Genomic DNA, 26,441 nt, shown 5'->3' with positions numbered 1-26,441 from the left:
CCGTGGTGTATGAATGGGGCGCGGCTTCGTTGGGCCCCCATCCACCGAGTTGGGTGGATCCCCGACTGTGGGACCCACCGTGATGTATGTGCCTTACATCCACACCGTCCATCCGTATTGACAGCTCATTTTAGGTTTAAAAACTGATGCAGATCCAAATCTCAGGTGGACGACACTATAGGAAACGGTGGTGATTGAATACCCACCGTTAAAAACTTCCTGGGGGTGCCGAAATGTTTATTTTCCATCCAACCTTTTGATAAGGTCACAAAGAACTGGATGAAGGGTCCACACAAATATCAGCTTGATCCGAAACTTTGTGTCTCATGAGAAGTTTTTAATGGTCAATCACCATTGCTTCCTGTGGTGTGATCCACCTGAGATTTGGATCTACTTCACTTATGGACCATGCCCTAAAATGAGCTGTAAAAATGGATGGACAGTGTGGATTTAAGGAATATACTTCACAGTGGGCCCACAATCAGGAATCCACCAAAGTTGTGCTGGCGAGCATGGCATCAGACCTGTTTATCATGCCAAGCCAACCATGAAGAAGGATACCATGTGAATTTGGAAGTCTTTTTAATAGTTATTCATTATTTTTTATTGGTGTGGAGGTAGTGACAAAAGACTTGGGGGCCATTTGGATCATAAGTTACTTTAGATAATCTACTTATATCACAAGTAGCTTACGTTGGTTTGTTCTTATTCAATAGATAATATGTTTGGTAAACAAGATGCTTATCAACCAAAAAGTAATAAAGCATGTTTGGTATCCAAAGTGTATTTATCCCTCAAGTCTGTCTGGTCTTCACATCCACCGTCCATCATGTCGGATCAACCTTTGATGTGGGTTGTCCATCATGTAGGGCTAACCTTGGATGTCGGTCATTCATCATTTGAGGCTGACCTTTAATGTGCACCATCCATTATCTAGGGCCCACCTTTTATATTGGTTATCCATTATGTGGGGCCCATCATCAATGTCATTGTCCATCATGTGAGGCCCACCTTTAATACCCATCGCCCATCATATAGAGCCCACCAATGGCCCAGATGGATGTTGGGCATGTCATGTTGAAGCTTAACAAGGGTTTTAAAGCCAAAAAAAAAAGTTACAGAACAAGGAAATCAGGGCCCACTTAAATGCCCTGTAAAGAAGAATTGATTCCACATTCTTGGCCAATCCAATCTGCCAGGCTTTGGCCAAAACAACAACTCTGCTTGTTTCAACTATCAGTCAACACAAGTTGAATATCAATTTGTGGAAATTGATCCTTGCTGCCACTGATTTCCGAGGGACTTCTATTCTCTCTCTCTCTCTCTCTCTCTCTCTCTCTCTCTCTCTCTCTCTCTCTCTCTCTCTGCCATGATCAGGTTTCAAGCTTTCTTGGTGGTATAAACTGGGCATTGCTTGTTGCTCACATATGTCATCTCCATTGTAATGTTCAAGTCAGCTATCATATACAGATATTGCAATATCTGATCCATATCCAACCCGTTTACAGCCCTAATTAGGAAACAATGCAGCATCTAACCTAATCCAAACTAAGATTTATGTAATCTATCCTAATGGTGCATAAGATGGATGAGTAATGACATTAGGCGACAGTGACAGGTTCAATGCCCTCGTGCTGGCAGCAAAGCAAGCATCCTGGAAAGTGGTCCACTGCAGGCCCTATCAAGGTATTCAACAACAGTAATGTTATTTTGGGCGGTATGGCCATAATGGTCATTATCACCCTGAAACGGTTAAATATTTTTTAGAGGAAAAGGCTTCGGCTTTAAATAATAATAAAAAAAGAGTTTCGGCCCTGCATTGAACAGTTATGGGATGAAATGGTTAACTATAATCCTCAGAAGGCTTTCAGTTTTAGTCCATAACTTCAACTCGACTGCATATCCAGCTTGTAAGATAATGTGTTTCAAGAGAAAACTAAGTGGTTTCTGGTATTCCTTTGCAGAGTCTCATTGACACATGCACTGAGACTGCAGGAGAACTGCTTCGATCGAATTTCGGCAAAGAAGTTGTATATGAGGTGATTCATTTGTTTTCCGGTGCGTGGTTGATGCATTTCCTATACTCATGATTCTACTTTTGTCCCTGAATTTTGGCGTATTGTGGTTTTACAATTGTTTTTAATTTCTCTCAATTTTGCTTTTGCTTTTTGTATTATCTTTGAATTTTCTCCATTCATTTTTTAATTTATCTACAGCTATTGAAAGAAGCATCTGGTTAACCAGGGTACTGCAACTGATGTATCTTTGTTAATCACAATCATTGCATTTTACTCATGCAATTTGTCAGCACACCCTCATGCTTCCTTAACTTTCCAAGTTGCCTTTTAGTCAGTTTATTTATTAATTCTATAAATTAAAAACAGTGCCATGAAACCACTACCTATCACTGATTTTTGGATTTATTAAATGGGCAGAACTAAGCACAAGTTACTTATAATTAATTATAAACTAAACTTATCTTAAACAAGTCACTTACCTACTAGAAAAAGTAACTTATTTGGTGGTATCCAAATGGGCCCTTAATGACTTAACATAAGTTAAAAAGTAACTTATTTGGTGGTCTCCAAAACAGGCCCTCAGGGGGCGTTTGGATAGCAAGTTACTTTAGATAAGTACTTATGCCGTAAGTAGCTTATTTTGGGTTTCTACTTACTCAACAAAGAAGTATGTTTACCAAACATCATATTTATCAGCTAAAAATTAGAAAAGCATGTTTGGTTTTCAATATAAGTAATTATTTCTCAAGTTTGCTTGATTCCCCTCACATCCACTGTCCATCATGTGGGGCCAACCTTTGATGTGGATTGTTGATTGTGTGTGCCCCACCTTTAGAGTGGGTCGCCATCATACTAGCCCACTTTAGATGTAGGCTATTTATCATTATGGGCCAACCTTTGATGTAGACCATCCATTATGCGGCCCCACATTAAAATGGGACCATCCATCATGTGGGGCCCACCGTTAATGTGGACTGTCCATTGTGTGAGCCCCACCTTCGATGTCAACAGTCCATGTGGGGCCTCCTTTGGTATGGACGGCGAGGGAGAGACTCCTTTGACATCGAAAGTGAGAGAGGGCCTCCTTTGATAGCACTGTGGTAGAGAGAGAGAAGTAGGAAAGTAGTAAGTTAAAAAGCTAAGAAAAACTTATATATAAGTAACTTTTAGTAATAAGTTACTTTTGTAATGATATTTATCAAACTAACTTAAGTGCAAAAAGTAACTTAATGACTTAAAATAAGTTTCTTTGAAAAAAACAGAGCAGGAGTTCTTACGGAGCTTTTTTGAATGAGTGAAAGTATGGATAACCTTAAATAGGTGGAACATGTGAAAATGATGACTCACACCATTTCTAAAATGGTGAATTATTGCAGGGGACTAGTTCAAAGAGTGGCTCTTGGAAAAGATTGCTTTGCCTCTTTTTTCTTTTTCTCTTTTTTTGGGTAAGTGCTCCTACTAATGTGTTGTTACTATATTAACAAAAAAAAATATTTAAAGAAAAGAAGAGAAAAAATATGAAGATTAGAATGTTGGAGATGCCTTATGCATTGAAAGCCGTTGTCCAGAAATCCAATTTTTGCAATGTTGATAGCTCTTCCTTATACTCTTCAATGTACTAGTCATGGAGTTAAGCTTTACTAGTTTCCAGCATCTTACCCATTGTCATATACAATAACACATTATAACTTCTTCTTTTTTTCTTTGGGGGGGGGAGGGGGGAGAGTTTACGCACACACGTTTCTAGTGGTGTGGTCCATTTGAGGTTTGGATATACTTCATTTTTGGCATAAAGCCCTAAAATTATGTGTTAAAAGAGATGGACGGAATGGATATAATGCATGAATGACACTGGGGCCCATGGAGTTTACTCAGTATGCTTACCGTTCTGAGTTACTCAGTACGCAATCCGCTTCCGTTTTAAAGTGGCTTCAAGAAGGTTGCTCAGAACCCTCCCTCCCTCCCTCCCTCATGAAGGTGTCATTTGATAAACTAGGTCTGAAATTAATTTAAGTGTTGAAAATTAAAAGTGCTGAATTTTAGTACTTACAAGTACTGAAAAATCTATTTTGTAATTTGTCTGAAAAATGGTCTTAATATTTGACAATAAGCATATTTTTTTCTCACAAAAACAAGTTTGGTAAACATAGAACAAATGTCTAAAATTTGGCAATTTGTCATAGTTGCCCCTATTTTTTCAATTTCTATTTTCTGTAAAGTGAGAGATGAAATTTGTTGTTGTCATACTTCAAGATTTGGCCCACTTATATCCAATGCAATAAAATTTTAATACTTTCCCCAACAAAATAAAAGCCGAGTTGATGAATAATCTAGATCTTTCATGTTTGCCACATGCAGTGACATGAATTGATACTGATTGGATGATTTTAATCCATCCGAATTGTCCCATTGAAATTGCACCCTGACCAATTTAGTTTTAGCCATCCATTTGACACCCACAAATTAAATCATTAGATCTCTATATGATCTTGATTTTATTTTTTATTTTCCTTAGCAAAACAAGGGTTAGGTGTATCCCTGCTCTTTATTATACGTGCAGTGGTGGTACTGTCCACCTAAAAAGAAAATTTATTCCAGATTTTTTTTTTTTAAATTCCTTTTTCGTTTTATTTTTTTTAACAAACACTCAAAACACAACCCACATGGACACTTGAAGCTTGGACTATAGTGTTCTAGCTCCTAGATCATGGTCTAAACATATATCTTGAATTCTACCCTTTGATTTTTGCTAGTGAAAAATTCAATTATATCGTTGTTGCATTTGAAAAGAGATGCTGAGGTTGGCATGAGAGAGAGTAAAGAGGTAAATCAACATCTCAAGTTTGTGTGAGATTTGGGTCATGTTCCACTTTAGGCTCAACACAAGAATTTTTATTTTTATTGTTTATCTTAGTTGAGCCAGATTTGAATTCCCATTGGTGCAAAGAAAATTGCAGACCGACAGCTCCCACCCTTCCATTCATGGTGGCCGGTCTCTATGTGCATTTGGGAACTATGGCCCATCATGGATGGCTTGGCTTGTCTGGTTCTATTGGTTAGCATGGTCAGTGAGCCAGGCTCTATGGTTCTAAATACCAGCCCAAAATCCTCCAGGCTAACCTAGGCCCAACCCATGTCCCAAAAAATATCCAACCTGTACAACAGTTTAAGTGCCCAAGACTAGCCTGGCCCAGCCCATGACCACTTGCACATCCCTAATGTGTAAAATTAAAACGGATACATTAATTAAACTAAAATTAGAATTCGAGTTATTTTAACATCGTTCAGGAACAAAAAATTCAAGTTATTTTAATCCCAGTTTAATGAAAAAATTGCAATTCCAATAAAGTCAATTATACTTCGAATATGTAATACATGTCTCAAAATGTCAAAATCTCATTTCGAGATATTCATGCGAGCACCTCCAGTCCCACTCAGGCTTCTATTTCACAAATTCATTTTTAATTAACTATTGCCATGAGCTCCCTATAATAATAATAATAAGCAAGTTTATATCTTTCACCATCGTGTCACATATCCACTCAAATGTTCTCAAAATAGAAAATACCAATAAAGAAAGGTTTACTCTATGGGAACCAGATTACTTGGAAGCATCTTCACTTTTTAGCACTTTCAATTAATTTGATCCAGTTAATGAAAAAAAATTTAGGAATACAGATTTCATCCAGATTGATGTTACCATGAGGTCCAATGACCATTCCTACTTTTATGCTTGGACTCTAGAACTAATAACCTCCCCCGTGGGAGTCACCAACATAGTAATTACAAATGCTATCAAAATCCTTGTATGTTATATAGTAAGATCTTTTCTGTTTCTAGAAATATAAATCAGAAATAAAAATAAAAAAATCATCTATCTATTTCCCATCAATATGCACCAAGAAAAGAACTTGTATACAGTACATACATCGCAATGGTTTTAAAGGATTGCTCACCTTTCAATAAAAGTGCCATTTGACTATTAACCAATGGCGATAACTATAAATTCTTTGTTTTGGTTTTTGAATATCAAAATCCCTGAATTAACACTTTCCACAAGGATCAAAATAACTTGATTTCTTTGTTTGATACGATTTGAATAGTAAGTCGTGATACAATTTGAATAGTAAATTGACGACTGTGACAACATTGGTAGCTATTGCTTTCAAATACAACATTGGTAGCTATTGCTGTCAAACACCAACATACTTGATTTCTTTGTTTGATACAATTCAAATAGTAAAATGTGATACAATTTGAATAGTAAATTGACGACGGTGACAACATTGGTAGCTATTGCTGTCAAATACCAACATCTCAATGCTGTCTAAAATGCCCGTCAAGCAACAAAGAATGTTGGGTAAAAAAAGGGCAACTACGAGGATGGGGTTAGGATACATGATGGACAAATTAACATTGCACGGCCATATGCGGCATTGCACTGTGCCACCTTCACTCTCCCAAAGAGAGTTGATGACACACTTTCCTTCCTGCCTCTAGCTCCCAACAGACTGTTTTGTTGATGCTCATCTTAATCTTTGTGTTGCTACAAAAGAGGAGCTTTAAACAGGGTATCTGACTGGGTTTCCTTCCAAGCTTTAAATGCAAAAGACTACAAGGCTGTTTAATAATTCCTTGATATAAAAGGGCACTTCGGAGTCGATCACCAGTCCAAAATAAATCCCGTTTGCATCCTTTCAACATTCATCTTCTGGGGGCAAAAAGATATAAAGATAAAATCGTGGAGGGGTGGGCTATAAGACATCAACAAAAATATTTACATGTATAATTCTAAAATTCAGTTTGCATCATTAAAACCTTCAAAGGGCTGCATAGAGAGAGAGAGAGAGCGAGAGAGAGAGAGAGAGAATCAGTGAACTGCATAATTGCATTCCTGTCGAATCATTGTTATCATCATCTAAGCCTCATCTAAGATAATAAATGAACATATCTCATTTACAATAAGAAAATGGAGAACGGAGGAAACTTGGAATTTCCAGAGACTAACAGTTACATCATCAGTCACAATGCTCCATTTATCAATTTCCAGATTTCTTAATATTCTATTTTATTCATCCAAACTGGAAGTTTGGTAAGTTGCAAAAACAGAAGATAAATCCTGTGAGCAAGATAACATAATAAGAATACATGGATAATGATGCTTAAATGTTGTCTGTTTATTTAAATTGGGATCCTTAAGATTTAGAAACCCCAAAATAAAAGTGTTCTTCTAAATATCCCACCTAACTTAACCTATACTTGCTTATTGAAAGATTAAAAAATGGAATAGGTGATGGTCGAAACTCATAAGGAACTACTCTCGCCTCACTAAGGAGGTGTTCGGCAACTCTTAGTCTTATTATACAAGCTTATTTGCTTATTTCTTTTATATATATATATATATATATATATATCGAAATTAGATTGTTTGGTAATGGTCTAGTTAACGTCTACTATTTTACAGACGAGGTTTTACCTCTCAACTCAAGCCCACTTATCCATTAAGAGCTAATTGTGCTAAAGTAGGTTGACATGTTCCGTCAAAATTGCCACATTTTTGGGATGATTTTGGGACAAGCTTGTTCCAAAGCTATTTCAGTAATTCCGGTCTTACCCCTTTGGGACATGATTTAAAAATGACAACCACCACCCTTTGAATGCTTTATTTAACATGCTAACTTTACCAAACGAACTTATTGTAAAACAAGCGCCTAGAACAAAAAGTCCTAATTCTCTAGCTATTATTAGAGTAGCTCTTATTGGAGTAGTTAAGCGTTGCCAAATGCCCCTAATGCTAAGCTGCCTTGAGAGAAGCCCTCGAAGACGGATAGAGAGTTTGGTGAACAGTAAAAACCTAAAAAGAGACAGATAAAGAGAAAAACTCTCAAAAGAGTGTACTAAATGCTGAAAACCCCTCAAGCAACCTCCACTACAAGAAAACAGGCCTTTAGCCACAGTTTTAGCTCTGGGTCAAAAACTTGAGGTTAAATATGCTATTTAGCCTCATTTGCTAAGGAACCAAGGCTAAAAGTCAGCCATTTTGCCTCGGTTGGTAAGGACCGAGACTAAATCTAAATTTTAGCCACGGTTGCCTCCAATTGAAGCTAAATCTACTTTTTAGCCATAGTTGCATAGAAACTGATGCTAAAAGTCAACTTTTTAGCCTCAGTTGCCAAGGAACTGAGGTTAAAAGTTAGCTTTTAGCTACGGTTTACTAAGGAACTAGGGCTAAAAGTCAACTTTTAGCCTCAGTTGCTAAGAAACCAAGGCTAAAAGTAAGTTTTTAGCCACGATCGCCAAGGAATTGACGCTAAAAACCTAAAAAGAGACAGATAAAGAGAAAACTCTCAAAAGAGTGTACTAAATGCTGAAAACCCCTCAAGCAACCTCCACTACAAGAAAACAGGCCTTTAGCCACAGTTTTAGCTCTGGTTCAAAAACTTGAGGTTAAATATGCTATTTAGCCTCATTTGCTAAGGAACCAAGGCTAAAAGTCAGCCATTTTGCCTCGGTTGGTAAGGACCGAGACTAAATCTAAATTTTAGCCACGGTTGCCTCCAATTGAAGCTAAATCTACTTTTTAGCCATAGTTGCATAGAAACTGATGCTAAAAGTCAACTTTTTAGCCTCAGTTGCCAAGGAACTGAGGTTAAAAGTTAGCTTTTAGCTACGGTTTACTAAGGAACTAGGGCTAAAAGTCAACTTTTTAGCTACTGATTGCTAAGAAACCAAGGCTAAAAGTTTGTTTTCAGCGGTTGCCAAGGAATTGAGGCTAAAAGTTCACTATTTCACCTCGGTTGCCAAGGAACCAAGGCTAATAGTCGGCTTTTGATCTCAATTGCCAAAGAACCGAGACTAAAAGTGAACTTCTAGCATTGGTTGCCAAGTATGTGATGGCAAAAATTCATCTTTTTAGCCTTGGTTTCTAAGTAACTGAGGCTAAAAGTTTATGAGGCTATAAGTTATCTTTTAGCCACTGTTGCTAAGGAACTGACGATAAAAGTCCACTTGTAGCTCGGTTGGCTAGAAGTTTCCTTGCAACGTCAGTTGCCAGGGAACTGAGCTTAGAAGTCTAACTTTTAGCCACAATTGCCAAGGAACTGTGACTATAAATCCACTTTTATCGTTATCGCACCCCTGCGAGACGAAACCCTCGTGATAACCCCCGGAAGATACTAAAAAATCCAAAATTCAGATATCGGCCGATATATCGTCGATATCGCATGATATATCGGCGATATCGCGCGAAAGAAAAAAGAAGAAGAAGAAGAAGAAGAGAAATCGGAGAGTAATTGTAGGCTGCAGCGAAGATCGGTGATCAAAGGTAAGCCATTCGACAGGTAAGCACGCTTTCCCTCTTTTTCTCGCAATTTTCTTCAATTTCCCTCTTTCTTCGCTGATTGGAGAGTGTCTATGGGAATTCTTTCGAGATTCCGGTGAGAAATCATGCCGGATTGAGGAAACCTCGCTGCGAACGTCGATCTAGAACGCATGCTATCATGAAGGAGAGGGAATGTGAAGGAGGGGCGCGAATGGGTTAAAAAGAAATTCGGATGCGTACTGAGTTACTCAGTACACTCTCATCGTACTGAGTAAACTCTGTTGGGCCCACTGTGAATTCATGTGGTTTATCCACACCGTCCATACGTTTTTCCAGATCATTTTAGGGGTTGAGCCCAAAACTGAAGTATATCAAAAGCTCAAGTAGACCATACCAAAGGAAACAGTGGAAGTATTGATTTCCACCGTTGAAACATTTCTAAGGCCCTGGTGATGTTTATTTGTCATCCAAACTGTTCATAAGATCACGCAGACATGGATGAATGGAAAACACAAATATCATCTTGATCTAAAACTTCTGTGGGCCCCGAGAACTTTTCAACGGTAGACTTCAATTCACACTATTTCAGGTGGTGTGGTCCACTTAAACTTTGGATATGATTAAATTTTGGTTTAAAGCCCTAAAACTATATGATAAAGCTGATGTACGGAGTTGATATAGTGCATGAATGACGGTGGCCCCCACGAAGTTTACTCAGTACGCTGAGTTACTCAGTATGCAATCCGCTTGCGTGGTGCGTTACTCAGTACGCTCTTATGGTACTCATTAAACTCACTTGGGCCCACCTTTAATGTATGTGGTCCATCCACGCCGTCCATACGTTTCTACTGATAATTTAAGTTATTGAGCCCAAAATTAAATCATATCCACAACTCAAGTGGACCACATTATAGGAAACAGTGTTGAATGAGCGTTGACCATTAAAAACGTTTTGGGAGCTAGAAAAGCTTTGGATCAACATGATATTTATTTCTTCCCTTCATCTGGGTATTTAGGACCCAATCAACAGATTGGATGTCAAATAAAAAGTACAGTGGGCCTTAGGAGGATTTTAATGGTGGATATCCAATCATTATTGTTTTCCTGTTGTGTGGTCCACCCACGATTTATATCCCTATAATTTTTTGTATCAATCCTAAAATGATCTGTAAAAATGGATGAACGAAATGGATGAAACAAATACATTATGGTGGGGCCCACAAAGCACCGACCACTAGCATTAAAGCAACTGACATTTAATGCTTTGTGCATTTTAATGCAACCAAACTTATTATTTGGTGTTGTCCACTTGAGCGTTGGATCTGCCTCATTTTTGTGCTCATGCCTTAAAATAATATGAGAAAAGGGATTGACGGCTTGGATGTACAGATACATCACGTTGGGCCTGCCCATAGAACTGTCCGTTCGAAGCCATCGGGGCGGGGGTAGTTCGCAATCTTCGTCCAATTTTATAGGACGCCCCGGTTCAAGTGGGGTCCACTGCCTATCACCTTCTAAGCACACACCCAATCTTATCACCGCTAGAATATCAAAGAAACGAAGGGAAGGGAACCCAGCCCTGGAGAGGACCCCACCACAAAAAACAGTGGGGAGAGGGACGCCCACCGTTGAAACCTTCCTAAGGTCCACTATGATGTTTATCTGAGATCCAACCCGTTCATAAGCAACGACGGACATTAAAGAAGGGAAAAAACAAAATTCAACTTGATGGAAAACTTTCGTGGCCTATAGAAAATTTTAGCAGTGGGTGTCTCTCTCCACTATTTTCTGTTGTGGGGTCACTCCAGTTTTGGATCTGTCTAATTCTTTGGCTCATGCCCTAAATTGATATCTCCGAATGGTTGTGTTTTCATACATGACTATGATATATTTATAAATATTATGCATCCAATTTAAATATAGTTGCATTAGTTCAGTTAAACATCGCATAGCTTAAGACCCTATACAAAGGAAACTTATTATGTGCATTTTTTTTTTTTGAGATGTTATGATTTAAAAGTGTGTATTAAGGGCTTTTTTAACAATCTTCAAAGTTTCATTAAAAATTTCAACCATTTCCTCAATGTTCCCCATGTTTCCCAAAAAGTGTGATAAATTATGCGATACAAATGATATATCCCATGTGATAACCGATACGTATCTGTATCTCAAGGGTGTGATACATGGTGCGATACCGATATTTTGAACACAGTTTGCAACCAAATGGGGCTAAATGTGTCTTTTATCCTCGGTTGCTAAGAAACCAAGGCTAGAAGTTTATTTTAAACTCAGTTGATAAGAAACCGAGGCTAGAAGTCCACTATTTTGCCATAGTTACTAACAAGTCATGGTCAAAAGTCGGCTTTTAGCCATGGTTGCTAAGGAACCGAGGATAAAAGTCATCTAATTGCATAGGCCCTACACCAAAATCACTAATTAGGAATGGCCATGTCTTTGGTTTAGGAACGGCTTTAGGCCATTCCTAATGGGAACAGTTTTAAACCGTTCTTAATGTCAGATATAGTGCAGCACGAACAGACGGCGCCCACTTACCCTCTCTCTATCTCTCAGCCTTCTCGTTACCCTCTCTCTCTCTCTCTCTCTCTCTCTCTCTCTCTCTCTCTCTCTCTCTCTCTCTCTCTCGTTTTTATTCTCATTTCTTCCAAAGCTCTTCACGTTTCATAATCCCCCTCTTTTTCTCTCAAATCTCAAAAAATCAAAGCCTAGATTTGGGACACCGCCGGTCAAGAAAGGTGAGAGCCCCTTCCCAAGATTTCCAAATTCTCTCAGATCTCAATTTGTGAATGTTAGGGTTTCCAGATTGGAACTCTGCCCTACAACCACCGTCTGCTACAACTCCAGCAGCTACCCACCACCACCGACCTGGATCAACACTCCAACTACCCTACCACAACCCCGATTCCCTCGCTCCCTCCCTCTCTCTCGCTCTCTCTCATGTTGGGCGGTCTTTTTCCTGCCGAAAACAATTTCAGCGACCATCATCCATCTTGCACTAGGTGAGTACCACATCCAACGAGTTCTGATCCTTTTAGTCACTGTAAACAGAGATCTGAGCTGATCTACCTCTTTATTTTTAAATGTGAGTACAATATCTGTTTCCCTCTCTCTTAGATTTTGTTTTACCCTTCCTATTTTTGTGCCCCTTTTCAGATTTGGACCATAATATCATCATTTTAGGGCACTGAACTTGAGCTAGTAGAGTAGATGATAAACCAGGCTGACTCGGTATGTACTGAGTTGAGCTTCTGACTAGCTCCTCTGAACCTCAGAGCCATGAGCAATGTGCCAATGGGAATGATCTGGTGCAAAATGTCCGCATGAAACGAAGGTATGAGGCATTTTAACTTTTGTTGGACCTTTAATCAGATGGTTTTCAGGTGTTGGTGCCGCCACCTGACAACTGATTGAGTGTGAGCAGTTGCAACTTTCTTGTTCTCACACCCTTATCTCAGTAATGGTACTAAAAAAATCTGTGCCATTATGAGGCAGGCCCGAGCACGTATGTGCCCTGGCCAGGGCTTGGCCCACACATCAAGTGGGTAACATTTGACAGCTAAAAGAATGAATGAAGTCCCACCCTCAATGCACATGCGGCCAACATTAGTATACCCAACTGATTATCAGACCAAGGTATACTCAAGGCCTAACCAATGGCCCAGATGGATGTTGGGCATGTCATGTTGAAGCTTAACAAGGGTTTTAAAGCCAAAAAAAAAAGTTACAGAACAAGGAAATCAGGGCCCACTTAAATGCCCTGTAAAGAAGAATTGATTCCACATTCTTGGCCAATCCAATCTGCCAGGCTTTGGCCAAAACAACAACTCTGCTTGTTTCAACTATCAGTCAACACAAGTTGAATATCAATTTGTGAATGAAGTCCCACCCTCAATGCACATGCGGCCAACATTAGTATACCCAACTGATTATCAGACCAAGGTATACTCAAGGCCTAACCAATGGCCCAGATGGATGTTGGGCATGTCATGTTGAAGCTTAACAAGGGTTTTAAAGCCAAAAAAAAAAGTTACAGAACAAGGAAATCAGGGCCCACTTAAATGCCCTGTAAAGAAGAATTGATTCCACATTCTTGGCCAATCCAATCTGCCAGGCTTTGGCCAAAACAACAATTCCGCTTGTTTCAACTATCAGTCAACACAAGTTGAATATCAATTTGTGGAAATTGATCCTTGCTGCCACTGATTTCCGAGGGACTTCTATTCTCTCTCTCTCTCTCTCTCTCTCTTTTCTCTGCCATGATCAGGTTTCAAGCTTTCTTGGTGGTATAAACTGGGCATTGCTTGTTGCTCACATATGTCATCTCCATTGTAATGTTCAAGTCAGCTATCATATACAGATATTGCAATATCTGATCCATATCCAACCCGTTTACAGCCCTAATTAGGAAACAATGCAGCATCTAACCTAATCCAAACTAAGATTTATGTAATCTATCCTAATGGTGCATAAGATGGATGAGTAATGACATTAGGCGACAGTGACAGGTTCAATACCCTCATGCTGGCAGCAAGTCAAGCATCCTGGAAAGTGGTCCATTGCAGGCCCTATCAAGGTATTCAACAACAGTAATGTTTAAAAAAAATTTAGAGGAAAAAGCTTCGGACCTCCATTAGCTTTAAATAATAATAAAAAAAGAGTTTCGGCCCTGCATTGAACAGTTATGGGATGAAATGGTTAACTATTTTCCTCAGAAGGCTTTCAGTTTTAGTCCATAACTTCAACTCGACTGCATATCCAGCTTGTATGTGTTTCTTTTGATAATGTGTTTCAAGAGAAAACTAAGTGGTTTCTGGTATTCCTTTGCAGAGTCTCATTGACACATGCACTGAGACTGCGGGAGAACTGCTTCGATCGAATTTTGGCAAAGAAGTTGTATATGAGGTGATTCATTTGTTTTCCAGTACATGGTTGATGCATTTCCTATACTCATGATTCTACTTTTGTCCTTGAAATTTTGCCTATTGTGGTGTTACATTTGTATTTAATTTCTCACAATTTTGCTTATGATTGAACTTTTATCCTTGAATTTTCACCATTCAATTTATAATTTCTCTCCAGCTAGTGAAAGAAGCATCTGGTTAACCAGGGTACTGCAACTGATGTGTCTTTGTTAATCACAGTCATTGCATTTTACTTATGCAATTTGTCGGCACACCCTGATGCTTCCTTAACTTGCCAAGTTGCCTTTTAGTCAGTTTATTTATTAATTCTATAAATTAAAAACAGTGCCATGAAACCACTACCTATCACTGATTTTTGGATTTATTAAATGGGCAGAACTAAGCACAAGTTACTTATAACTAATCATAAACCAAACTTATCTGAAATAAGTCACTTATCTACTATTATAACTAGAAAATGTAACTTATTTGGTGGTATTCAAACGGGCCCTTCGGAGGCATTTGGCTAGCAAGTTACTTTAGATAAGTACTTATGCCGTAAGTAGCTTATTTTGGGTTTCTACTTACTCAACAAAGAAGTATGTTTACCAAACATCATATTTATCAGCTAAAAATTAGAAAAGCATGTTTGGTTTCCCTCAAGTTTGCTTGATCCCCCTCACATTTGCTTGATTCCCCTCACATCCACTGTCCATCATGTGGGGCCAACCTTTGATGTGGATTGTTGATTGTGTGTGCCCCACCTTTAGAGTGGGTCGCCATCATACTAGCCCACTTTAGATGTAGGCTATTTATCATTATGGGCCAACCTTTGATGTAGACCATCCATTATGCGGCCCCACATTAAAATGGGACCATCCATCATGTGGGGCCCACCGTTAATGTGGACTGTCCATTGTGTGAGCCCCACCTTCGATGTCAACCGTCCATGTGGGGCCTCCTTTGGTATGGACGGCGAGGGAGCGACTCCTTTGACATCGAAAGTGAGAGAGGGCCTCCTTTGATAGCACTGTGGTAGAGAGAGAGTAGGAAAGTAGTAAGTTAAAAAGCTAAGAAAAAACTTATATAAATAACTTTTAGTAATAAGTTACTTTTGTAATGATATTTATCAAACTAACTTAAGTGCAAAAAGTAACTTAATGACTTAAAATAAGTTTCTTTGAAAAAAACAGAGCAGGAGTTCTTACGGAGCTTTTTTGAATGAGTGAAAGTATGGATAACCTTAAATAGGTGGAACATGTGAAAATGATGACTCACACCATTTCTAAAATGGTGAATTATTGCAGGGGACTAGTTCAAAGAGTGGCTCTTGGAAAAGATTGCTTTGCCTCTTTTTTCTTTTTCTCTTTTTTTGGGTAAGTGCTCCTACTAATGTGTTGTTACTATATTAACAAAAAAAAATATTTAAAGAAAAGAAGAGAAAAAATATGAAGATTAGAATGTTGGAGATGCCTTATGCATTGAAAGCCGTTGTCCAGAAATCCAATTTTTGCAATGTTGATAGCTCTTCCTTATACTCTTCAATGTACTAGTCATGGAGTTAAGCTTTACTAGTTTCCAGCATCTTACCCATTGTCATATACAATAACACATTATAACTTCTTCTTTTTTTCTTTGGGGGGGGGAGGGGGGAGAGTTTACGCACACACGTTTCTAGTGGTGTGGTCCATTTGAGGTTTGGATATACTTCATTTTTGGCATAAAGCCCTAAAATTATGTGTTAAAAGAGATGGACGGAATGGATATAATGCATGAATGACACTGGGGCCCATGGAGTTTACTCAGTATGCTTACCGTTCTGAGTTACTCAGTACGCAATCCGCTTCCGTTTTAAAGTGGCTTCAAGAAGGTTGCTCAGAACCCTCCCTCCCTCCCTCCCTCATGAAGGTGTCATTTGATAAACTAGGTCTGAAATTAATTTAAGTGTTGAAAATTAAAAGTGCTGAATTTTAGTACTTACAAGTACTGAAAAATCTATTTTGTAATTTGTCTGAAAAATGGTCTTAATATTTGACAATAAGCATATTTTTTTCTCACAAAAACAAGTTTGGTAAACATAGAACAAATGTCTAAAATTTGGCAATTTGTCATAGTTGCCCCTATTGTCTCAATTTCTATCTTTTAAAGAGTATAAGATGAAACATGTTATTGCCATGCCACTAAATTTAACACATATGCCCAATCCAATAAAATTTTAATACTTTCCCCACCAAATAAAGCCAAGTAGATGAATGGTCTAGATCTTTTATGTTTGCCACATGCAGTAACATGAATTGATACTGATTGGATGATTTTAATCCATCCGAATTGTCCCATTGAAATTGCACCCTGACCAATTTAGTTTTAGCCATCCATTTGACACCCACAAATTAAATCATTAGATCTCTATATGATCTTGATTTTATTTTTTATTTTCCTTAGCAAAACAAGGGTTAGGTGTATCCCTGCTCTTTATTATACGTGCAGTGGTGGTACTGTCCACCTAAAAAGAAAATTTATTCCAGCTTTTTTTTTTTTAAATTCCTTTTTCGTTTTATTTTTTTTAACAAACACTCAAAACACAACCCACATGGACACTTGAAGCTTGGACTATAGTGTTCTAGCTACTAGATCATGGTCTAAACATATATCTTGCGTTATACCCTTTGATTTTTGCTAGTGAAAAATTCAATTATATTGTTGTTGCATTTGAAAAGAGATGCTGAGGTTGGCATGAGAGAGAGTAAAGAGGTAAATCAACATCTCAAGTTTGTGTGAGATTTGGGTCATGTTCCACTTTAGGCTCAACACAAGAATTTTTATTTTTATTGTTTATCTTAGTTGAGCCAGATTTGAATTCCCATTGGTGCAAAGAAAATTGCAGACCGACAGCTCCCACCCTTCCATTCATGGTGGTCGGTCTCTATGTTCATATGGCAAATATGGCCCATCATGGATGGCTTGGCTTGTCTGGTTCTATTGGTTAGCATGGTCAGTGAGCCAGGCTCTATGGTTCTAAATACCAGCCCAAAATCCTCCAGGCTAACCTAGGCCCAACCCATGTCCCAAAAAATATCCAACCTGTACAACAGTTTAAGTGCCCAAGACTAGCCCGGCCCGGCCCATGACCACTTGCACATGCCTAATGTGTAAAATTAAAACGGATACATTAATTAAACTAAAATTAGAATTCAAGTTATTTTAACATCGTTCAGAAAAAAAAAAAAAAATCAAGTTATTTTAATCCGAGTTAAATGAAAAAATTGCAATTCCAATAAAGTCAATTATACTTCGAATATGTAATACATGTCTCAAAATGTCAAAATCTCATTTCGAGATATTCATGCGAGCACCTCCAGTCCCACTCAGGCTTCTATTTCACAAATTCATTTTTAATTAACTATTGCCATGAGCTCCCTATAATAATAATAATAATAATAAGCAAGTTTATATCTTTCACCATCATGTCACATATCCTTCACCATCATGTCACAAACCACACTCAAATATTCTCAAAATAGAAAATACCAATAAAGAAAGGTTTACTCTATGGGAACCAGATTACTTGGAAGCATCTTCACTTTTTAGCACTTTCAATTAATTTGATCCAGTTAATGAAAAAAAATTTAGGAATACAGATTTCATCCAGATTGATGTTACCATGAGGTCCAATGACCATTCCTACTTTTATGATTGGACTCTAGAACTAATAACCTCCCCCGTGGGAGTCACCAACATAGTAATTACAAATGCTATCAAAATCCTTGTATGTTATATAGTATGATCTTTTCTGTTTCTCAGAAATAAAAATAAAAAAATCATCTATCTATTTCCCATCAATATGCACCAAGAAAAGAACTTGTATACAGTACATACATCGCAATGGTTTTAAAGGATTGCTCACCTTTCAATAAAAGTGCCATTTGACTATTAACCAATGGTGATAACTATGATTTCTTTGAACTTCTAGCATCAGTTGCCAAGTAACAGTGGCAGAATTTCACCTTTTTAGCCTTGGTTGCTAACTAAGGCTAAAAATCTGTGAGGCTATAAGTTATCTTTTAGCCACTGTTGCTAAGGAACTGACGATAAAAGTCCACTTGTAGCTCGGTTGGCTAGAAGTTTCCTTGCAACGTCAGTTGCCAGGGAACTGAGCTTAGAAGTCTAACTTTTAGCCACAATTGCCAAGGAACTGTGACTATAAATCCACTTTTAGCCTGGGTTGCCAAGAAACCAAGGCTAGAAGTTTATTTTAAACTCGGTTGCTAAGAAACTGAGGCATCCTCTTTTAACCATTGTTACTAAGGAACCGAAGCTAGAAGTTTTCTTTTAGCCTCGATTGCTAAGTATCCCTGGCTAGAAGTCAGCTTTTAGCCATGGTTGCTAAGGAACCGAGGATAGAAATCAGCATTTAGCCACAGCTGCTAAGGAACTGAGGCTAGAAGTCTAGTTTTAGCCTCGGTTGCTAAGGAACTATGGCTAGAAGTCTGCTTTTAGCCTCGACTGCTAAAGAACCAATGCTAGAAGTCCACTTTAAACCACTTTTACTAAGGAATTGAGGGTAAAAGTTAGCTTTTATTCTCGGTTATCAGATCTCTTACCCAATAATACAAATGATCGGCCATTGTGGATGCAAGGTTTGATTTCGTGCTTATCATACAGTGGCCGCATAGAATGTTATTAGGATCATTCAATTTATACAAGTGGGGCCATGGTTCAGTAATCAAAACTGCTAACATTATTGGGTCCAGCTGGATGGCTGATGATGAAAGAATCTTTACCCTTCAATAGGTGGCTAAATAAGTTGATGGTCAAGAAAGAAAATACAGCATTGGTTCCCGTTCTTCCAAAATAGCCAAAATTTTATAGAGCTAGGATCTTTTAATCTAGTCCATTTTTTTTGGTGCAAGAACTGAAATGGTGTATGTGGTCCATCATATTAATGGTCTCAATCACCAAGCGGTGCACCCCTGTTGGATAAATGGAAAATATCTCATCATTTTGATAGTGGATATTCAATCACCACTTTTTCCTGTGGTGTGGTCCACCTAACATCTAAATCTACTTCATTTTTGGATCATGCCCAAAAACGAGCTGTGAAAATAGATGAACAGCGTAGATGCAAGGCACCTGCATCACGGTGGACCCGACTGTCAGGGATCCACTGACCACGCCCAGCTCTCCTGACTCTATCGTATGATATCCTGATAATAGAAGATAATAGAAGAGGAGAGGCTGCCAAACGCAGCCACATTCATTTCCCTTACTTTCTTCTTCTGCTCATCTTTCTCCAACCCCTTGAAATCAGAGAGAGAGAGAGTATTCAAACCATCACCTACTCTCTGGTTGCCATACATTTTCTGCAAAAATCCCTCCCTCCATGAGGGATCCCCCGATCATAAGATCCTCCTTTTTCCCTCTTTTTCTCTAATTTTTTTCCATTTTCTTTTTTGCTCAATTTTTTGTGCTTGATCTATTTTGATCTGAATCCAGCTTGTCTCTCAATTCCGAGAGATTTCGTTGAATTTTGATCCAATTCCTGCTGATGGATCTATTTTGCTCTCAGATCCGATTGTCTGAAGCTTTGCTTTTCAATTTTTTGTTTTGATGATGATCTTTACATGTTGTCTTCCTTTGGATTTGTGCTTGTGATGGGAATTCTGTGATAATGTAGTGGCAGATGTTGTTGGTCTGATCGGTTTTGATCTGAATCCAGCTTGTCTCTTGGTTTCGAGAGATTTTATTGGATTTTGCTCCAATTCTTGCCGAGGGTTCTGTTTTGCTTTCAGCAGGATTTGCAAAGGCAATGAATGCTTGACAATTATTTGTTGAAAGGAAAAGAAAAGAAAAGAAAAGGAGCAGACGAGTGCAAAAGTGTGTAACAAAGATAAACCTAATAATTGTTTGTGGCTTCTTGTGTGGGGTACTATCTGTAGCTTCTGCAATTTCTGAACCTACACATTTTAAGTTCTCCAAGAGCTTCCACTAAATAAGTTCTGTATTTATTAGATACAGAGGCACATTAAATTTCCGAGAAATTGGCACCTGATCTTAGGCAATTTTCTTCTTGAATTTTTGAGAATGGTCCCCCTACAACAACTCCCACGCCATCGAACTAATAGATAGATCCAAGTATTCTAACCAATGGCATTCTTTGCTAGATGCATGACTATTATGTTGGTCCTATAGTGATTATGCATTGTAAAATCATGTTTCTTTCATAAGTCCTGCATGTAACTTCTAATTAAAAAGTAGTGTTTTTCTCTGTTGATATATATATATATATATATATATATATCTCACATGAATTGAGAGCAGGAAAACTCTACCCCTTAGTCGGGTTATCTTGAAATGTGCAACAAGCGAGATCATTAAGCCTCAAGCAACTCTGAGCGGATGAGTTTACAACCTCCAGATCAAAAATTTTAGATATATATCTTGTGCAGGTCTACAATGTGTGCATAGTCAGTGGGAAAACTCCACATTACTGTGTTGACTCATTGGTAAAATGCAGGATAGAAGAGTCCAAATCAAGAATGACGAACACTAGTCTACTCATGGACTATTGTTGAAAGCAGTGCCTGCAGAGTCCAAAGGATGTTGGCTTGTGAGACATAATTTCAAAAAGTACATCCAGGTGCATTTTTTAGAATGTCTAGCATAATGAAGTATGATCTGCTATATTTAGAACACTAGACTTCACTACTTACCAATGCACCGTGTTCCTCCTGAACATGCAATAAGTATCGACGTGCTTCTTCTTTATTTTCTGTAATTTTTTCATCATATTTTCTTTCCATTTCCCCGATAAGTTTGTCAGCCTATTGGTTCAAATAATATAGAAAAAATGAATGATAATCCAAAGTACATGAAGATCAACTGAGCAGTTTAAAAATGGAGCAGACCTTTTCTTTCTCAGTATTAACAATCTCCGAGAAATTGGCACCTGATCATTTTGCCGATTTCTCGGAAAAAATGGCACCTGATCATTTTGCCGAGAAATTTCCTTTAAATGCTTCATCAACTCCATCTGCATTCCTTCTAGCATCAAATCTTATTGTTTTCTTGCTTCTATTAGTGTGTTTTCAGCCAAGGCAAGTGATGGCTGAATCTGAAGACAGATCTAATAGTTGAGCAAAATTCAGTGAATACTAGTAACTAAAAGAAGACGAAGAAGAATCAATTAGTTAATAAGTTTTTTTTTTTAACCTCTGCTCTTTTCTCCTCTAACAGCTTCTGCTTCTCCTCAAATTGTATATGAAGATGCTCCTTCTTATCTAAAATTTCATGCAGATGGATGACTTGGTTCACTAGAGAATCACATATGTTGGTCTCGTGTTGCAATCACTTTTTCAAGAGCTTCAATCTCCTCTGCTTTCCCTTCTAGTGTTGAAATTTCAGATTCTAATGTTGAAATTTTCAGCAACAAATCTTGCTGTGAAGTTCAACAATATGGGTTTAGAACATGAATATAACATTCCATTGTTCATAATCAGTAACAACAAACAGCAAGTCAGCAACAAACCATTTGATTAGCAATTAGGCTTGAGGCGTCTGACATAAGTTGAACATTCTCCTTGGACTTAGTAACCGACATCTCTAACTCGAACTTTTTCTCTGTACTGTAACTTTCTCCTCCAACCGACATCTCCTCCCAACACCTTTCTCATACTAGGCATCAAAATCAGCCCAACTTTATAGCCCAGAGCAAACTAAACAGACAGCAATAGCCTGTCCACTTACAGTCTTAACCTGCCCATACATCCCACCCCATGATTGTATAAATTCAGCCTAGCTATTACCTAAATCCAATCCATAATCTCTGACATGACCTTAATCTCTCGTAGAAGACTCACAGCCTCTACAAATTTTGAATCTTTAATATAGATTGGGCCTGAGAATTTGACCAAGGCACCACCATTATGATTACGAACAGCACCCTATGCCTGCTGGGCTACAGTTGCCAAACTAGTAAACATCAAAGTTTATTTTGATGTAGCCAGCAGGGGAGCCTTTCACCAAATTATTGCTTTATTGGGTTTCTCCCAGTGTCAAAGAAATTCCTCCCATTTGGAGGCCATTATCACAGTTGGAATTTTCCTTAACCTATTGTGCTTTGACCCATGACTTTAGGAATCTGAAAATCTGGTTCATAATAGCCCCAACTGATGCCTTCTTGCCTTCGAATGTTCTATTTTTTTTTTCTAACCAGATGTCCAAAGATTCACATGGCCCACCTTCTTCCCAAGCATTCCATCAACATCACCCCAAGCAGCCAACATCCCGCAGCAAGACAGAGCACAGTAGCCATCCATATTTCTCTAGTAACCTCACAGCCAATCAGCAGATGATTCAAAAATTCCTATTCCTTACAGCACATCAGAAATCTATTTGGTTTGGGTATCACCACTTCACACTCTTAAGATTATCTATTGTTTTTTCCTTCTTTTTTCAAACTAGCAGCCCAGACAAAAGACATGACTTTTTGAGGGACCCCAACATTCCAGATGTAAGAGAACGTACACGATTTTTTTTCTCTCCTACAAATAGGCAAAGTAACTTATTTTTAAATAATCATTATGAAATAGAAGATTGGAACTCTATATGCATTATAGACTTGCATCAAAGTGATTCACATCCCTACGTCAGGACCTGATGGGTGAGATAACTTGTACACTTTTTTGTTAGATCTCTCAACAGTAGAGACAGAATAGCCATGATTTGCTGTGGCGCCTCCAAGAATTCAGGTTTTTGGCCGGGCAACTGAAGCAAGATTGTTATGGAAACGGTACAGGCTATTTGTTGGGCGATTTGGGGTGAAAGGAACAATCGTCGATTTCGTAATTCCTCCTGTTCTGTCGAGACTATTATGGAAACGGTCAAGGTGTTGGTGTCCGATTAGAAACAGGCTCTTTGTTGCCATTAATTGGCTGTTGTTGTCGCTGGTCCTTTGTATTTTTTCTGCTTCTTACAGCTTTCTAATAGAATTCTCATCACTCTTCAAAAAACACAGTTTCCTTTATCCATAAACTCATCATCATTCCAAAGGATAGAGAGAACACAAGCATAAAAAATCCCAAGTATGATATTAATCGTCTCAATGCTTGGAATCAACCAAATGGGGGAAACGGGAAACCTTGAATTACAGAGTAGAAATGGATAGGGAAACAGTTCCTTTGATAAAGTTGTAACTACCTTCCAACAGCTCAAAGTATTAAAATTCCACTTATTTGAAGGCTGCTTCGATTATTAAATATTTGAAGTGTTTCCAACCTCTGCATTTATAAAGATGGCATGCTTATTATGAAAAATATATAAAGCCTGATCCTACCTTGAGTGTCCCATATATATATATATATATATATATATATATATATATATATAGAGAGAGAGAGAGAGAGAGAGAGAGAGAGAGAGAGAGAGAGGTGTTTCGGAAGGAAGGAATTGATATTTTGAAATCTGATGGTCCAGGGCCCTTTTTTTTTTGGCAAGTTACCATGCAATGGATTTTAGGTAATTATTTCCCAACACAATTGCACATGCCCATGCACAGTTAGACCTCAGTCTAGCCCTCTACCACTCATGGAATGAGCATAGCCCAAAAGTCGCATTGATTTGATGATCATAACCATGTTGTTGGTGGGCGCAAAATGGAATATTTGACAATGAAATGTCTAGGGCCCAAGTTTACGCAACAAAATCAGATTGCTAGGATTGTCCAATTAGTGCAATTTTTGGCTAATGCTCCATCGACAATGGACACTTAAATTTGGATACTTTGGATTGATGTGTGCAGGGCCTTTTTCTTTCTTTCTTTCTTTCTTTCCTTTTTTTTTTTTTAATTTTTTTTTATATTTTTAATCCTTTTTGCCAAGTTAACAAGCAATGGATTTTAGGTGAATATTTCCCAACACAATTGCACATGCCCATGCACAGTTAGACCTCAGTCTAGCCCTCTACCACTTAGTCATGGAATGAACATAGCCTAACAGTCGCATTGATTTGATGATCGTAACCATATAGTTGGTGGTCGCAAAATGGACCGTTTGACAATGAAATGTGTAGGGCCCAAGTTTAAGTGATAAAATCAGATTGCTAGGATTGTCCAATTAGTGCAAATTTTGGGCTAATGCTCCATCCACAATGGGCACTTCAATTTAGATAGTTTGGATTGATGTGTGCATCAGTTACATTGTGCTCATTCACGCAATTTCCCCTCTGACCAGCCGTTGAACAAGGATAAACAGAATCAACAACCAAATATGATGTTCACTGACAAACATTGTGCTCTGCCCAATGTGGTTTCTCACTATAGTGAGAAATTTCATAAAATGTCTCAAAACAAAGATACTTTCAGTTTTAGCATGTTTTTGCAAACATGGTATAAATGGTTCTTCACAGAGAAAATATACATTGCAAGATGGGTCAATGTACTAACTTTATTATCATTTTTCATTTGTATATTGCAATGGTAGTTCTATACATGGGCACAAGTTTGGCACGCACCTCAACATTAGTGATGATTTGTTGTTGTTGTCACATGGAAAATGAATAATTTTACGCAATCTTTTCAGGGCCATTAAACTTTTACTGATAGAAACAGTAGTCTTATAGATTTGTTTGAATCACTGGAGTCTCAATCTGCAGGAATTGTTAGATTTGGGTGAAACTCACATCCAGGGTCTTTCCCAAGAGCGCATCTCTTCACTTCCAATCTCAAAACACAAGCGCCGCTTATTCTAAAGAAATAAGTCTTGAGGCTCATGTGAAAACTGTTGCTTCGTGTGCTCTCTCTCTCTCTCTCTCTCTATCTCTCTCTCTCTCCCATATTAATTGAATCCGTACACGTTTTTATGAAATGGTGAATGCTATCACTGTACGTATTCACAGTTTCATTTTGGGTTAATGAAAGTAGAGACACTCTCACTACAGGTACTTTGGTTGTATTGTTAGTATTTTTGCAGCATTTCACATGGGAAGTAATAACAACAATAATAATAATAACTTTGGGCCTTTATGGAATTGGAGAATAATTCTGACCTTCCTACTTTCCAGCTTTCTGATCTTTAAGGATTTAAATCCATAAGGCATCTGAAAGGTTGGAGGCTGGGGTTCTCCAAAATGCCCCAGGACAAAGTGGAAACGTGTTAAAAAGGTCACCTTATTAAGATCAGCTATCTTTTTTTATGCCAGTTTTATGGAATCTCTATGTTTATTATTTTTATCACAACACTTTTTGGAGGGGCATGCTAAAGAGGTGCACTCTTTTTGTTGGGACACAAATGGAGATTATTTGGCATCCATCAGACACAACTTTGTGAGGGTCTAACCTTGCTCAACCAGTTAAAATTGATAGCATGCTGACACACTACGCATATGTCAAAGTGACACATGTACTGATACCTCCGTTTGTAGAAGTCGGCAATCAATCGCTCCACAAGTCTGGTCACGAATCACCAACTCTTGTCAGTTACTAACCTTGACTTGCCATTGCCTGGAAACCACTTGCCATGGATTATGTTTTTTTTTTTCCCGAAAAGATAGCAGCATGCATAACTTCTTGTTGGATCTTGTATATGATGAGACTTATTCCACCAATATCCTGGAGCTCTGAAACACTTTGTTTCTTCAAGATCAAAATCCTGGATTTGAAAATTTAAAAAACTAGATTTTGCAGATTTATCCCTTACACTGCTTACTGATAAATTTGTTTCCATCAACATTTGATATCTCACTCAAATCCAATTTTCTAAGATGAGATTTTTTATATATTGGGACACGATGGAAGAATGGTAATCATTGATCTGAAGTGTATCACTTGGATGGGTGAAGATAAAACTTTGGAAGATATAATGCAAATTATGGGTTGGTGGACTTTCGTCTCCTCCATGATAATTGTAAAAGGAATGGAATATAACATCCATTTTCCTATAGCTAGTGGTAAAGATTGTGTGTTTTGGTGACTTAAGGACCGTAGATGCTATCCTAACAGAGATTTTTTACAACTCTGAAGACTAAATCAACAGTGCCCGGAATAAACCGAGGTGGTGTTGACCTTCTGCTCAAGAGCTCAATTCGAGTCGACCTTCAAATGAGAAGAGGGCCAAAAGGACTCGTGCTCTAATTAGGGGTACACTTTCGTGAGGATGTAGACCATTCAATCAGCGGACTACATTGTAGAAG

The 26,441-nt window shown here is 38.1% G+C and overlaps 2 long non-coding RNA genes across 2 annotated transcripts in view; both read right to left on the bottom strand.

The window, feature by feature from the left end:
* LOC131226780 (uncharacterized) overlaps nucleotides 1–26,441 on the bottom strand; it is an 81,995-nt gene that overhangs the window by 23,832 nt on the left and 31,722 nt on the right. The gene's annotated exons all lie outside the window — the stretch shown is intronic.
* Nucleotides 6,178–21,922, bottom strand: LOC131226781 (uncharacterized). The gene is made up of 2 exons (XR_009162017.1): nucleotides 21,241–21,922; nucleotides 6,178–6,729 (listed from the first exon to the last, which is right to left on the bottom strand). It is a non-coding gene; the product is annotated as an uncharacterized LOC131226781 (long non-coding RNA).

This window comes from Magnolia sinica, chromosome 15, assembly GCF_029962835.1.
Source record: "Magnolia sinica isolate HGM2019 chromosome 15, MsV1, whole genome shotgun sequence".
Lineage (NCBI taxonomy): Eukaryota > Viridiplantae > Streptophyta > Magnoliopsida > Magnoliales > Magnoliaceae > Magnolia > Magnolia sinica.
Note: the sequence above shows the minus strand (reverse complement) of the source record. Positions and strands in the feature narration are given on the sequence as shown.